The following is a 13419-nucleotide window of genomic DNA, read 5'->3' on the forward strand; positions in this document are numbered from 1 at the left end:
GCATAATGCACGTGCTCGGGCAAGGAGCGCGCGCGCGCGCGCGCTTTGCAAGTAATAAAACTCGACGAAAATGAGCCGACGAGCATAAAAGTGGCACAATTGGTTCAGTGGGGCGGTGCCCCTGCGGCCTTGGCTCGGGACAGTGAACCCCGTGGCCATGCGAAACGCGTGCAGCCGCGAGTGCAGCACACACAGTGTCCCATGCACTCCCTCCCGAGTGCCGCGCCGCGCCGCGTCGTGCCTTCCTCCCTCTCTTCGCGTCCACGGACTTTTTCCCTTTCTTCGCCCCGCGCTGCACCCGTTTGGACATATGCAACGTCCACTCTCGAGCGTTTCACTCGCCGTAATGCCGCCAGGGCCGGTGAAATAGCAGTTCGCAGGACGCGAACGGACATCGATCCGCATTCGCGTTAGCTGCGAATTCTCCGCCTGATCGATCACGTTGACATTGGTCACTCTTAACTGCTGAATATTTGTTAAATAATCATGAATATGTACTGTCCGTAAAATGTCTTTCATCTCTTAGATAATGTATATCGTGGGGAAAGTTCGCTTTCTTCCCTTAGAAGAGAGGATTGTATCTTTGTGTAAACAAGTTTACCCATCGAGACAGGTGTCCACTTGTCCACCTTCCAGCATCGACGGTGATGCAATTACAACATTTTTGTTGCGCGAATAAGCGCGGATTTGGAGAGCATGTATAGCATAAGGATGAATTTTATTTGTCATTTATATTGCAACTTCTCCGCAACCGTGAAGAGAGACCTTAGGATCTCGAAGTGAAGTAAGAAACAGCGTCCGCGAAGTCTGTGAACCGAGTAGGAGACCGGTTCGAATGAATCGCTGATTGGAAATCGGTGGCGGATATGTCTCGATCGCGGAGGTGCATTAGCTATCCCTGGAAGCTGGTAGGCACGTACGCACGATGCGCCTGGATGCGTGTATGCGCGAGCGTTGGCCACGCTCTACAAAGCCGACGAGCGAGCTAGCACGCGGAGAACGTTCACCCTGCCTGGTGCATCGGCCCTTCGCAGCGTCTCTCAAACGTAAGCAAAATCGTGAACCGACGTCCGAGGTCTCTGGGTGAGGTCGCCGGGCACACGAGCCATTACCGTAACACGAGAGTGTTCTCCATGGTCGCCATGATGAAGTCTGCAGACTCAACAAGAAGGTTGATGGACCACCTAGGATGTAACAAGTTGAACGATTCACGAAGACGAGATTCGTGACACTTCTGTCCAATCAAGGTCCTCGAATCTCGACAGCTTCTCCAGCTGCATCGGAGTAAGAGCTTGTAAGCTTTGAACGAGTGCTTTGGATCCGCTTGAGAAGTGGATCCAAAGCCCACGGTAGGCCAGGACTTATGAGATCGGAGATCCGCGGTTCCCGAAGGCTAAGAGGAGGCCCAAGGACGCCGGACGCGCGATATAGGGCGAGACCAAATAGAAATCTCCCGGCCGCGTCGCCGGTGTCGCGACGTCGGTGTACCATCCCGATCGCCATCGAGCGCATCCTCCCTTCGGCATAATCGAGTGGGCCCCACGGCCTCGCATTTCTTCCTCGGCTGCTTTCTCGCTCCTTCTCGGCCGCTTCCAGTCTTTCTCCCGGCTTTCTCCGTCTCGCCCTCGCCGCAGCTGTTCGCGCGCGTCTTCGCGCTGCGTTGGGCATTGCACTCGGCGCTTCTCGAGGGCGGTCTCTCGGGTTGATGCACGCGGAATGCAGCCGAAGGCGGCCGATGCGCACCGAGGACGCACGAGAGCTGGGCTACCAAGCGACGCGCTTGCAGCTGCAACGGTCATCGGGTTCGATGCACTCGCGCCGCCCAGGGTCTGTGCATGCACGATTCTGCACGAATGACTCAGCCGGCCCGGCGCACGAGGAGTACGACCTTGACCCGGCTGCACGTAGGTGCATCGTACCTTCGCGCAATGCCCAGAACAAAATATGTCGCCGGCCGAGTTGGCGGATTTTGTTGCACCGGTCCCGGCCGGCGTTCCGCTTTTCGCATCCGCAACGATACCGTGCAACGTGCAGCCTCGCATACGGTTACATTTCAGACAATCGATCTGGTTTTTACCACTATTATTACGCAAAACTCTTCCTAGGTTCGCACTTTTGGTGCCGGAGACAAATCGATAATGATCAACGAGTCGTAGTGAGGTAAAAGGTTCCGTGGAGAACCACAGAGATGACGCAATTGCAAATGCATCGCGGGAATGTTCTCCGATGCACATGCGCGCGCGGGAGATTTACACGATTGTCGCGAATAAACAGAGATACGAGGTCTTACTGCCGCGTTATCACGGAGAGAAGCTGTGTCAGCGAGATGCGCTCGCGTGACCTTCGCAGGAGGTGGGCGAGAAGAGCACAGTGATTGACAGTCGTCGTGAGTATTACGAAGACGTGGTAGTATCGCGAGGAATCATCGTGAGTGACATGCGACACGCAAATACGGCTATGGGTCAACGTATCGCGCGCATAAATGAATTTCGCCGAACCTGATGCCGGAAAGAAGTCGCTGGCGCACGTTGGCGACGCGTATCCTTCCGCGGCCCAAGGACTCGCATTATTGCAGTTTAATTTACGTTCGTGCATAGTTCAAAGTGTGTTGTCCCCAACGGTCGGGTTCAACGACTGCCGGACGAGAGCGAGACAAAGGCTGAAAGGCCCTACCTCCTCAGGGTATCTTTATAGAACACAGTGTCATCGACACGCCACAGGGTGTATCCGCTGTAAAGGTCAACACAGCTATTGCGGATAACCTCATCGACCATCGCGTCCGTCAATCGCGAAATGTTTAATTCGTCTCGCAAGCATGCGACGCGCCGATGCACCTCGATTAAACACGACCAAGCTCGATGGTGCTTGACGCATGCTTGACGATGTCGCTCTTTCCGGTTATCCTTGATCGCGATCTTGTTTCGCAAATTTGACGGGGATCATAGATTTCTAAGGACCGTATTAATAGTTGTCACTTAAAACTTGTCTCATGTGAGATACTCAGATTACTTGGAATTAGATGCAAATTGTTCCATTGAATTGCATAATATATGTGACATTATATCTGTAATCAATTTGATTCAATTGAGAAATCATCTGTCTCTAAACTTAAATCTAAGAGGAGTTTCTCATTCGATCTCATTTGAGAGGAGTTTCAAATGACGACTATTAGTACAGACCCGCATTAACAGTCGTCAGTTGAAATTTTTCCTACGCGAAACACTTAGATTTGAATTATAGAATTATATGAACTTTAATTTGAATTATTTAATACACATTATATTTTACACTTGCAATCAGCTGCAAAAAAACTCGCATCCAACTCTAAATTAAAATCTGTGTGTTTTATCTGCGGCAAGTTTCAAATAACGACTACTAATATGGACCCTAAAGACGCCTGTTTTTTATCGCTGAATTAATGCACACTTATGGAACCTAAAAAAACAAGTGTATATCACTTGGTGGAGGAAAAGAAAAGAAGAGAACCAACGCGAGTTAGTGTAGCCAGTTCAGCGATAGAAAACAAACCTGTTATCTTCGCGAAGTTTTAGGCTGCGGAATGACATTCGGATTAAATTCCCACGAGTGCCGGGTGCCGTAGATCCCTCCGTTCTACATGTTCCAGCTCCCAATCTGACTACGCGATCCTCCGGTCTATAAATCTTCGCATACTGAGCGTCCTGTTCTTGGTACTCACGACACGACTTATCTACGATACACGTTTCATGGTCCCTATCATTCGTAGATGCCTAGGCGCGTTTCCTAAATTCCTGCAGAAACTCGAGGAACACTCTTGCATCCGCGCGATGCATCGCGTGCAGCATACTTCGAGGCTCGATTTGCTTCCTGCATATACATGACCATCGCGATGCCGCCTCGCGACAGAAGGTTATCGGCACACATCGCCAGCATCTTTTTTTCGGTTTTCCTTCGAGCGTGTATTTATATATCAGTGAGGGGATGTATTTCGGTCCGTGTGGAAGTTGCAGCCACCACGCGATGGCGACGCGCTTTTAACCTTGAACTGATGAACGAAAGCAGTCACGATCGGACCGCGATGTCCTGGGCTATTTCTGGAACGTCACCCTGGAGGACAACGCATCTCGCGTCGTTGATTTCGGCTGTTCCCTGTCTAACCTATTCTATCGTGCGCTTTCTTTCGTTTATCGAGCACGACTTTTCCTTTTTACTCTGTTCCGTTTCTTGAAGCACGTGGTACGTTCGATAAACGTTGATACGATAAAAAATGAGAGCCGATTGTTTCTCGGCTTTACAACGACGTCCTTGCTGCATTCAGTTAATGGTAAGAGATCACGAGGGCAACGCGCTTCATGGTTAGCCGTACAATTACATAGAACGTTATATCAGCCGTCTTATCGTTGCGGCATTTTTGTGGTCGCGCATTCTACTATCCGAGCGCAACGTATCTACGCCGGGGAGACGCAAACAGAGAGATTCTTCCAAGAGTGCACGACCTGGCTGGCTAGATACCGCGGTTTAACTTTGCGCACGCTGCCTTTGTTCACGAGGGCGACACCCTTTGCGCGCAGAGCGTTAGCCTCCTTAGCCGGTCTCCCTTTCCCTGCGCCTAATCGACCTTTGCGAGGGCAAATGTATCGATGATCCGAGAAATCTGAGAGACGACGTATTCGCAAGCTGCAGAACACGGAGAAAGATTCGCAGAAGAATTCAAGTCCATTTTTGGCATTTGTATGCTAGGATAAAACATTCAAAACGATTGGCATTCCTTTAGTCGTTGACTCTAGAAACAGAGAACCTGGCTATTTATGCGAACAGGATTGCAATTAAACTTCTTCTTGCCTGCACTCAATGATCACAAAATGGTACTTCACAACTAAAATTGTGAACAGCTGCCACTGATCGCAAAAAAAATCAAGTTTTTCCAGAGTATTAATGAAGGGGAATCAATAATTGGGTATTTTAACCTGTATATGTTTCAAGTGTAAAGACCTTAAAATTCAAGATGAAGAGACTTACGATCCGCGAAATTGAAAATTGGAAGACATCAGAGATGAAAGTTGTTTGATCGTAAGGCTGGAGAATGCGATAAATTTTGAAATACGAGAATTGCTCTACCACCAACATTATTTCTCACGGCTATTTTCCTCCATGTGTTATTAACGAGTCGCCGGGTGACACGGCGCCAATGCGGAAAAACACTCGTCGACAATGTCTACGGCGAGAGCTGATTTCATTTTGGAACGGGGGCATTGGTGCCATCCCGGCTGCCGCAGCGCAGTGTCGCAGCATCCAATGTCGCAAGAAAAGTCTCCGCGTGCGAGCGGCTCTTGGCACGGATACAGGAGAGTTGAACGCACCGTCTAATTTTATGTGCATCCGCGCGACACAGTGTTTTCTTCTAGGTCTAGAGCAAGCGTCGCGTCTGTGTGCTCGTCAGATGTTACCGATCAGAAGGCCAGGATATGCACCAAAAAGTCATTAATTATGTCGATTTATGCAAATCAGTTGCGATACAACGCGAATTTTTTCTCCTTAATTCGAGACAAAGATGCGCAACTCTCCGGAGCACTGAGGAAAAAAAAGTGCTTGAAAATTTATGTGTCAAACATAAAGTTTGTTTGCAGAAATAAAATCCCTTTATATCCCATAGATAAATTCTCAAGTATTTTTTTCTCAATGTACGCAGCTAACGATTTCTACCTGTCGTCAGAGAGCGAAGAATCCGAGGATACGAGACAGGAGCGATGAGACGAAGACTCGCGCAATCGCAATGGCATATCTATCTCTGCATCTTTTGGCTGCAGCTACGCCACTTCCTAGCGGAGAAATGAAGGCGGGGTTCGTCGGGTGTGAAGACGAGCGTGAAAGGGAGCCTTTGAATAACAATGTCTTTGTCTTTGTGTCCCGTGCGTCATTGCATTCTGGAGAACAATCCCTATTGGCGTATCTCGTATCAACGTCGTTACTCGGTCTCATCTATTTCTTCCGCACGGAGGGGTCTCGTAATTACTCGTTGAAAAAAAGATCATCAGAATCACTGTCTCGCAATTAAAGCAGATCGAATGCATAATTCGTAGGCATACGCGCGATCACGTTCGAGATAGTCGGCTCGAAATATCTGTTGAAGATCCCGCGCTCGCGATGCCAGGAAGCGCACAATAAGCGGGTTTGTCTTATCCGGTTTTCGGGGGCTCGAGTGCATACGAGGGTCATAACGGGCCATACCGAAGAACGATCCGATGCATTCGTTATTTGTCATCGCTCGGCGGTCTCGTCGTCTCGTCCGTGCAGTCGGAGGCGACGGAGGTCGCGTCCGCGGTGGAAGTCGCCTCCCCACGGCCGAGAGCCCTCGTCTGGCTTCTGCAAGGAGGTTGTGGGGTAGGAAAGGTAGGAGGTTGAGGTCGTCGGCGCTCGCGGGAACGAGGCATTGACCTCCAGTGAGTTAGGATGTCTGCCGGTATTGATTCGGCGGCGATGCAGCGCGGACTCGGGGGCGGCGAAACGGGAATACGGGAATACCGGGACGCCGGGTAGGAAGGGCGCGACGGAGGGAGGAGAGGGGAGGGGGAGGCTGACGCCCCAGAGGGACGACATTCGGTGGCGGAAGGGGCCCGGGAACCCGGAGGACCAAGGGGCTGGCGTCGGGAGGGTGGCAAGGCTCCCCGGATCGAGAGGGCTCGCGGGCAGGGACGATAGAGGGAGAGACGGAGAAAGAGGGTGCAATGTACTGGGGCAAACTTTCCTCTCTCGCTCTTCCGCCGTAACCCCCTCGTTGCCCGACTAGCATGAGCAAAAAGAGCCACGAGTTCGCAGACAGGGCGGTTGCCAACCTGGAAGACCCATTAACCCTTTGAGCCGAGCTCCTTTGTTCGTCAACAATTTCTTTCTTTTTTCCGAGATCTTTAGGCTAAAAAGAGCTCGCTCGCCGGAATACCGCTTGGATAAAGAGTGGTTCCAACGTGACATTTTTTTAGAAAAATACTCGATCAGCTATTCGATGTAAATTCGTCCGCGGAAATAATATCTCGATTAGTCGCGAGATCACTACTATTGATTGTCAGACGGTTTTCCGAACAGCTTGCTATCTGATAGCGGGTAAATTGTTTTAAAATTTCATCAGTTCCGACTCACGAGTCAAAGTCGCCAAACGTTGATAGCCCCCGGGGTGACGCGGCGCTTGTTCCGTGTACGCGACGGGGGTGGAGGTAGTCTGCGAGGAAGTGGCGCAACGGGGAGGATATCGGAGAGGAGAGTCCGGGCATGGAGGACGAAATTCTGCAGACAGGATGGCGGCACTGGGGCGAACTTTCGCTCTCTCGCACCGCAGTGCCACTATGCCACTGTCGCGTCCTGAGATCGCTTAGACATCAGCTCGCTTAGACTATCTAATCGCATTGGGTATTAGCTTAAAAAAAGCAAAGCCTCCAGAAAATAATGAGGCTGCAAAGGTAATTCGAATTTGTTACGTCATTTCGTATTCGTGCTTTGGATTAATTGACACTTAAAACGGAGCTGGAGGAAGCGCGTGGTTTACAAAAAGTTAAAAAAATATAAAATTATTACTCTCTCTATCTCTCTCTTATTGCGTGCACGAGATCAGTCTTTTGCTCGCAATTTTATTGATTTTTCTTCTACTTGCTCTCATTAAGCGACAAATATTCATTGATGGAGATCTATTGCATTGTTAATTGATCTTTGGAAATTGTAACGCTTCGCTTTTGCACAAGAGTTTCTAACTTTCAAAAGCCTTGATCTCAGGTAAATTTGCCGAGTGCTATTACTCGATAACAACGATAACGCGATGCGTGCAACGTACGTTTCGCGTGCACGCGATGTTCAGGGGCTTTGGCCAGCTGCTGGTGCACACAGTCACGAGGTCATTAAGCTTCAGGGGCATTGGCCAGCAGTAGCCATTTTCGAATGCATCCCCCTAACCGCATGACAGGCACGAAAGTCCAATTTTCTTTTGTATAATTCTCCGCGTACGCGTGCAGGTATGCGCGAGAGATGTTCTTGCCGCGGCGTGAAATAAGTTCATTATTTATTCCGAAAGAATTCAATTGAATCAGACCGCGATTTAATAGCTTATTACGTGCAACGTATCCCGGTGAAATCAGCCCTTCCCAAGCAGTGGATTCTCCGCTCGTTAATCTCACGTCGATCGTTCTTTAAATTACTCTCACAGCTCAACGGTTCGCTTCTTAATTGATTTTTTCTCCCTCGATTTTGTCTCTCTCTCTCTCTCTCTCTCTCTCGCATACGAAGAGTGATCTCTCCGGCGACATGAAATTGCGACAACGACGAGGGTCGAAAGCGATGCATCGGAACAATGCATCGGGAAATTTTATAGGACTTGGCAGACAGCGACTAAGGGCTACGTAATGTATTCCCTTGAAGCCCGAAGACAATGTACCTCCCACGCATTGCTCATATAATCCTACGCTTCTTCCTACCACAGTAACAAGGCGCCGATTCACGGTCACGGCTTATCCCAGACAACGATCCGTCTAGACAGACACCCTCCACCCAGAAACCTACCATCTTTTCCCTCCAGCCTCGGGCTTCGCCGGCTACGTCTTCGTGTGGATGCATTCGCGTACATATCATCGACCCTTGTCGCCCGACTATATAACCCCCACCCTTGTCGCTACGTTATTATCCGATTTCCGGAAAATACGCGATCGAGATAAGATCGAATACGTACTGATATTTCTCGCTGTTCAAGTTTTTACTATGCACAAGTCGAAGTAAGTTCTGTGGCACACTCTCTGCGCAGATATAATTATTTCTTAATGAATTTTTTTTCGGTAAAATATCTTTCCCTAAAGTCAAAATGATTTAACGTCTACTGGAAATAAAATATATCGCAATGATAAGTTCTTCAATATTCATACGTTAAGGAAGAAGAATGAAGTAAATTATAGAATAACTCACGTATGTTTTCCTAATGCTGCGTCATTCTTATTATACTGCAAAGCGGATATCGTCGGGCTTGATAGACGACGGTTGGCCGGTCAGAAAGATAAGGGGATCTCCGCGATAAATTGCTCGACTCGTTCTACGGGGTGCATCTACCTCGTTTCGAGTAATTCTCTGCAGCCCTCACTTCTCGGTCGTACTGACGCCTCGCCCATATTCCCGCCGCATAGAACATCGAAATTCGTCTGAAAGCAAGATTTTTTTGCATTCGCCTAATCAGTCGTTTGCAATTTCTTCTGTTTACAATATCCATTGTTCTAAAAGTTTATACAATACACAATTTTATTAATGCGGTGAACATTTCAAAATCGCCCAAGTATTCGTCGAGTTGTACGAAAACGAGCTAAGCGGAAAGGACAAGGAAGAGACCACAAGGGAAGCGGTGAGCAGAAAGAGAGAGACAGAGAAGGAGGAAGGAAGGGAGGAAGAGAGGGGAGAAGGAGAGAGACGGAGACAGAGAGGGAGCGAGAGTGGCGGGGTCGAGTGCTCGAGTGGTACTGTTCGTGCAAAAGCCTCGGCCACGTTTCGATGTGAGGGTGCAGACAGGAAGGGGTGAGCAACCCCTCGGCGTCTGGCGCATTGGCGTAGTGCATCGCGTATACAGCCGGATAGTGACCGGGTCAATGATACCTGACGAGAATAAACTTTTCCTCCACACCTGTCGATTCGTACTAGGGGTGCAGGTGCGCTTTCCGAAGAAAGCTCTGAATTCTTACTCGCCTCGAAACATTTTTATTTTTTCTTTACGATGTAATACATGTAGTAATACATGTAGTATACTCACCATTATTACTGTCATCTTCAAGGAGACATGAATAATATGGAAAGAAGTATCGGGAGAAACAGAGACCAAACGTGTCCTTGTTGAATGTTTCAGCCATGAACCAAACGTGACAAGTGTCGAATAGATTGACAACAAGATAATGCGTTTTTAAACAGTAAATATAGTCAGATCTCTTACTGGATCTCTCACTGGATCTTAATTGTCGCAATTCGCCAGATGGCGCCAACCTTTGAGGTGATATTCATAATTGAATCTTACATATTTAAAATCGTCTTATGTTTATCCTCAGATGCTGTATGGATTGTTTCATTGGCCACGCGGTATCTGAAAATAAACTTGAGATAATCTTCAATATAAGATCTGTTTATAAATACAAGTTTTGGAATCATATTAATATTCACGATATTAAATAGAAAATCATAGAATATTATATATCGTATCTATTCTAGAGAATATCTATTATATCTTTTATTAGATCACATATAGATCGATCGCAATCCAATATAATCGATACCGATTCAGATCGATGCAGTACTTAACTCGTGTCGTTAAATATCGCAGGAATACATCATTTTCTCGTATACGTATTATAGTTTTCGTCACTTTACCTTATTATTTTTTATTTCCACAGATTTCGTATACTTATTTATTTACGCACGCAAACATTTGATTCGCCACCCAATGTAAAAAGTGCATGGTAACAACAGATTTGTTCGCGTTGCTTACACATTTAATATTTTTACACTATGTGTGTACTGATTCGTTTGAGTTATCGAAAATAGTCTTATAACCGCTGTTCATATGTAATATTCTTATATACAAGACGTGTATATAAGACGTATATACAAGACGTGTATATACTCGTAACACAAACAGCGACTGATTATTCATAATTTCTAAATCAAACAAGTTATTGCACCATTAGTGTAGAAGTGTTAAAAGTGTAAGCAATGAGAACAAACCTTATGAATAGATACGAGTGTTTTTCATTACGCGAGGTTTGCGGCATAATTTCGGCGGGCACTATTCGAGCGTCCATTACTGTTAATCGGCAGTTTGTCGCGTAATGATCGTCGCGCAGATTTTTTCTTTCGTACGATCGTACTTGCGCGTAATTCTCCCGGCCAAATATCGCGAAACACGCGGCTCGCGCTGCTGATCTCGTGAGTATTCATATTAAGTCACGTCACGGCGAGTGGAACGGCAAAGGGTCTTCCGAATTTTCGACATCCGTTACGAGCGTCCGATAGCACGCCGTGCGTGAGTGTGATACGGATTTTCTCGCGTTCTTCTCCAATTGAGGAATAACAAAACGTCGCGTCGAGTGTCACTGTCGTCCAAAATGCCGTGTAAGTTCGTGCGATGGTCATATTAATGCGCGTTGCATCGTAATCTGCAGTATTTTATTAAATCGCGAGTGAATACATGTGCGTATATGTATATGAGTACACGTATGTTAAGTATACGTTATGAACACGCAAAAAACGAAAAGGCTTTCAAGAAAGTCGCTAGTTGGCGAAGCAACGCGATCTGTAAATAAATCATTTATATGTGCGCCATTTGCATTTTGTGTAATATGATTATTATACATATTAAGTACTTTTATCATTAATATATAATCAATTATTATATTTATTATAAATAATTCCATATATTATAAATATTATAATTAATTATTATAGATGTATATATATATGTGTGTGTGTGTGTGTGTGTGTGTATATATATATATATATATATATATATATATATATATATATAAGCGTTAACATGAAAATTTTTGTATTTTACAGATGAACGTGTCTATATCTTCCTAATGCAACATGCAGATATTCACTGCAATTCCGCTACTTCTGCATCGCATGGGTAAGTGTACAAGTAATATTCTCTTCTTTTAATTTCATGAAAGACGACAAATCGACCTAACGCGTATCTGTGAACTCTATTATCATTTATCTATCAAATATCAATTGAATAATCGCACACATACACACACATACTGATTGATATCTTTCAGATTTCCAAATTCTGATTGATATTAATTTACTGATTAATACCTCTCAAATTTTTGCACAAAGTCTCAATTCTGTTCTTGAGTAAAATCTTTTACATTTATACTTGGGGGGCGGAGGTCGATTCGGTTAGAAAGGGGGTAGTTCATGTCTAGGTGAGGTCCGCTGGTGCGCGCGCATCCGCGATGCAGCGGAGGTCATCCACCTGAAAGGTCGGGGTCACACTCTTGGTAGTCGCCGTTCGTAAGAGAAGGAGAGGGTTGGTACCGGGGTTTTATTGCCTGCGCGGGGGTGGCGCGATCGGACTGCGTATGTATGTGTATGCTCGCTCGTGTGTGTGGGCCTGGTTATCGCCATAGCAACCCCCGCGTGCAGTCAAGGCTAAACCGTGAGCTCTTTCGGTGGGGGTGTGTAGCACATTGTATGCCGTCGTCTCGCGAACCAACGGGGGGTGAAGGCGACAATAGCGATTCGCAGAATGTCAGGCCACCGTCGTCGGCGAGACTTCCACGCGCGGCAAGAACCCGCGGTCACGTTATCCGGACGTCGCGTCAAGCTCGTTGCACATTTGCCTTCTTAGCAAAATTTCATCGTGCATGCGTGTCTGCAAACAGTCGAACATTGATGTTTGCTAATGTCCACCAGCGTTCACGTCTGACCATAATCGCCGGCTATAATTGTACCGCATTTCTCGAGCAAACACGCCACGATGAGAATGATTAATCAAATAAATGAAGGCAATCTTGATTCCGGATTTCAAAGCCATCAATTACCGACTGGCGATTGCATGATGAAGTCAACGATACGACGACTCGCGTGCATAATTTCCGACGAATTAGCTGCCGCGGTATCGGCTATGGCATCTGGAAAAAACGTCTGAACCGGTAGCACGAGGGTAGAATTACGTCGACTTTTTAATACGAAGGGTCGATTCGTCGTCGCGGCACTGCATTCGGCGCCGATCGACATGCAACCTGCATATAGGGTGTTTCTCGCAAAGCAGCGGGAAGAACTCGAGTCAAAATTTCGGATGACCATACGAATTTCATCGATCTTAAATGGAGAATCTCGATATATATAACACTGTACAAACTATTATCCTCTCACAGTGCTGCAAAATTATTATTCTTCCGCCATTTTCTCCCTATTAACTGTCCTTAAAAAAGGACTCGAGATATTCGAGATTATCTGAAATATAAATTATTTAATATTCTCGATTATCTATATGTGAACACAATGCTGTATAGAATATTTAAAATTGCACATTATTTAGATCTTCCATTCAGAGCATAATTAATTACAGTCTCGTGTTATGGATAGTTATTTGGCTGTGTGAATTAATGTTTCTTGTTACATGAATTATTCGTCACATGTATAAGTTGATGAAATTAATCAAAAATTCATGAAACTATAATAGCCAAATTTATCAAACCAATAATGAACTTTGAATGCCGGCGCAATTATTAACTCGGGAATAATCTGTTATTTTCGGTAAATTCGTCAAATGTTCGTTCAAAATTGGGAACGTCATACGTAATAAATAATTTTATATGTATACTTCATAATAGAAATATTAAATATATTTATATTTAATAGAAATATATTTATATATATTCTCTTATATATATATATATATATATATATATATATATATATATATAT

This window comes from Odontomachus brunneus, unplaced genomic scaffold (genome assembly GCF_010583005.1).
Source record: "Odontomachus brunneus isolate Ranch 3 - 2012 unplaced genomic scaffold, Obru_v1 Obru_scaffold_058, whole genome shotgun sequence".
Classification (NCBI taxonomy): domain Eukaryota; kingdom Metazoa; phylum Arthropoda; class Insecta; order Hymenoptera; family Formicidae; genus Odontomachus; species Odontomachus brunneus.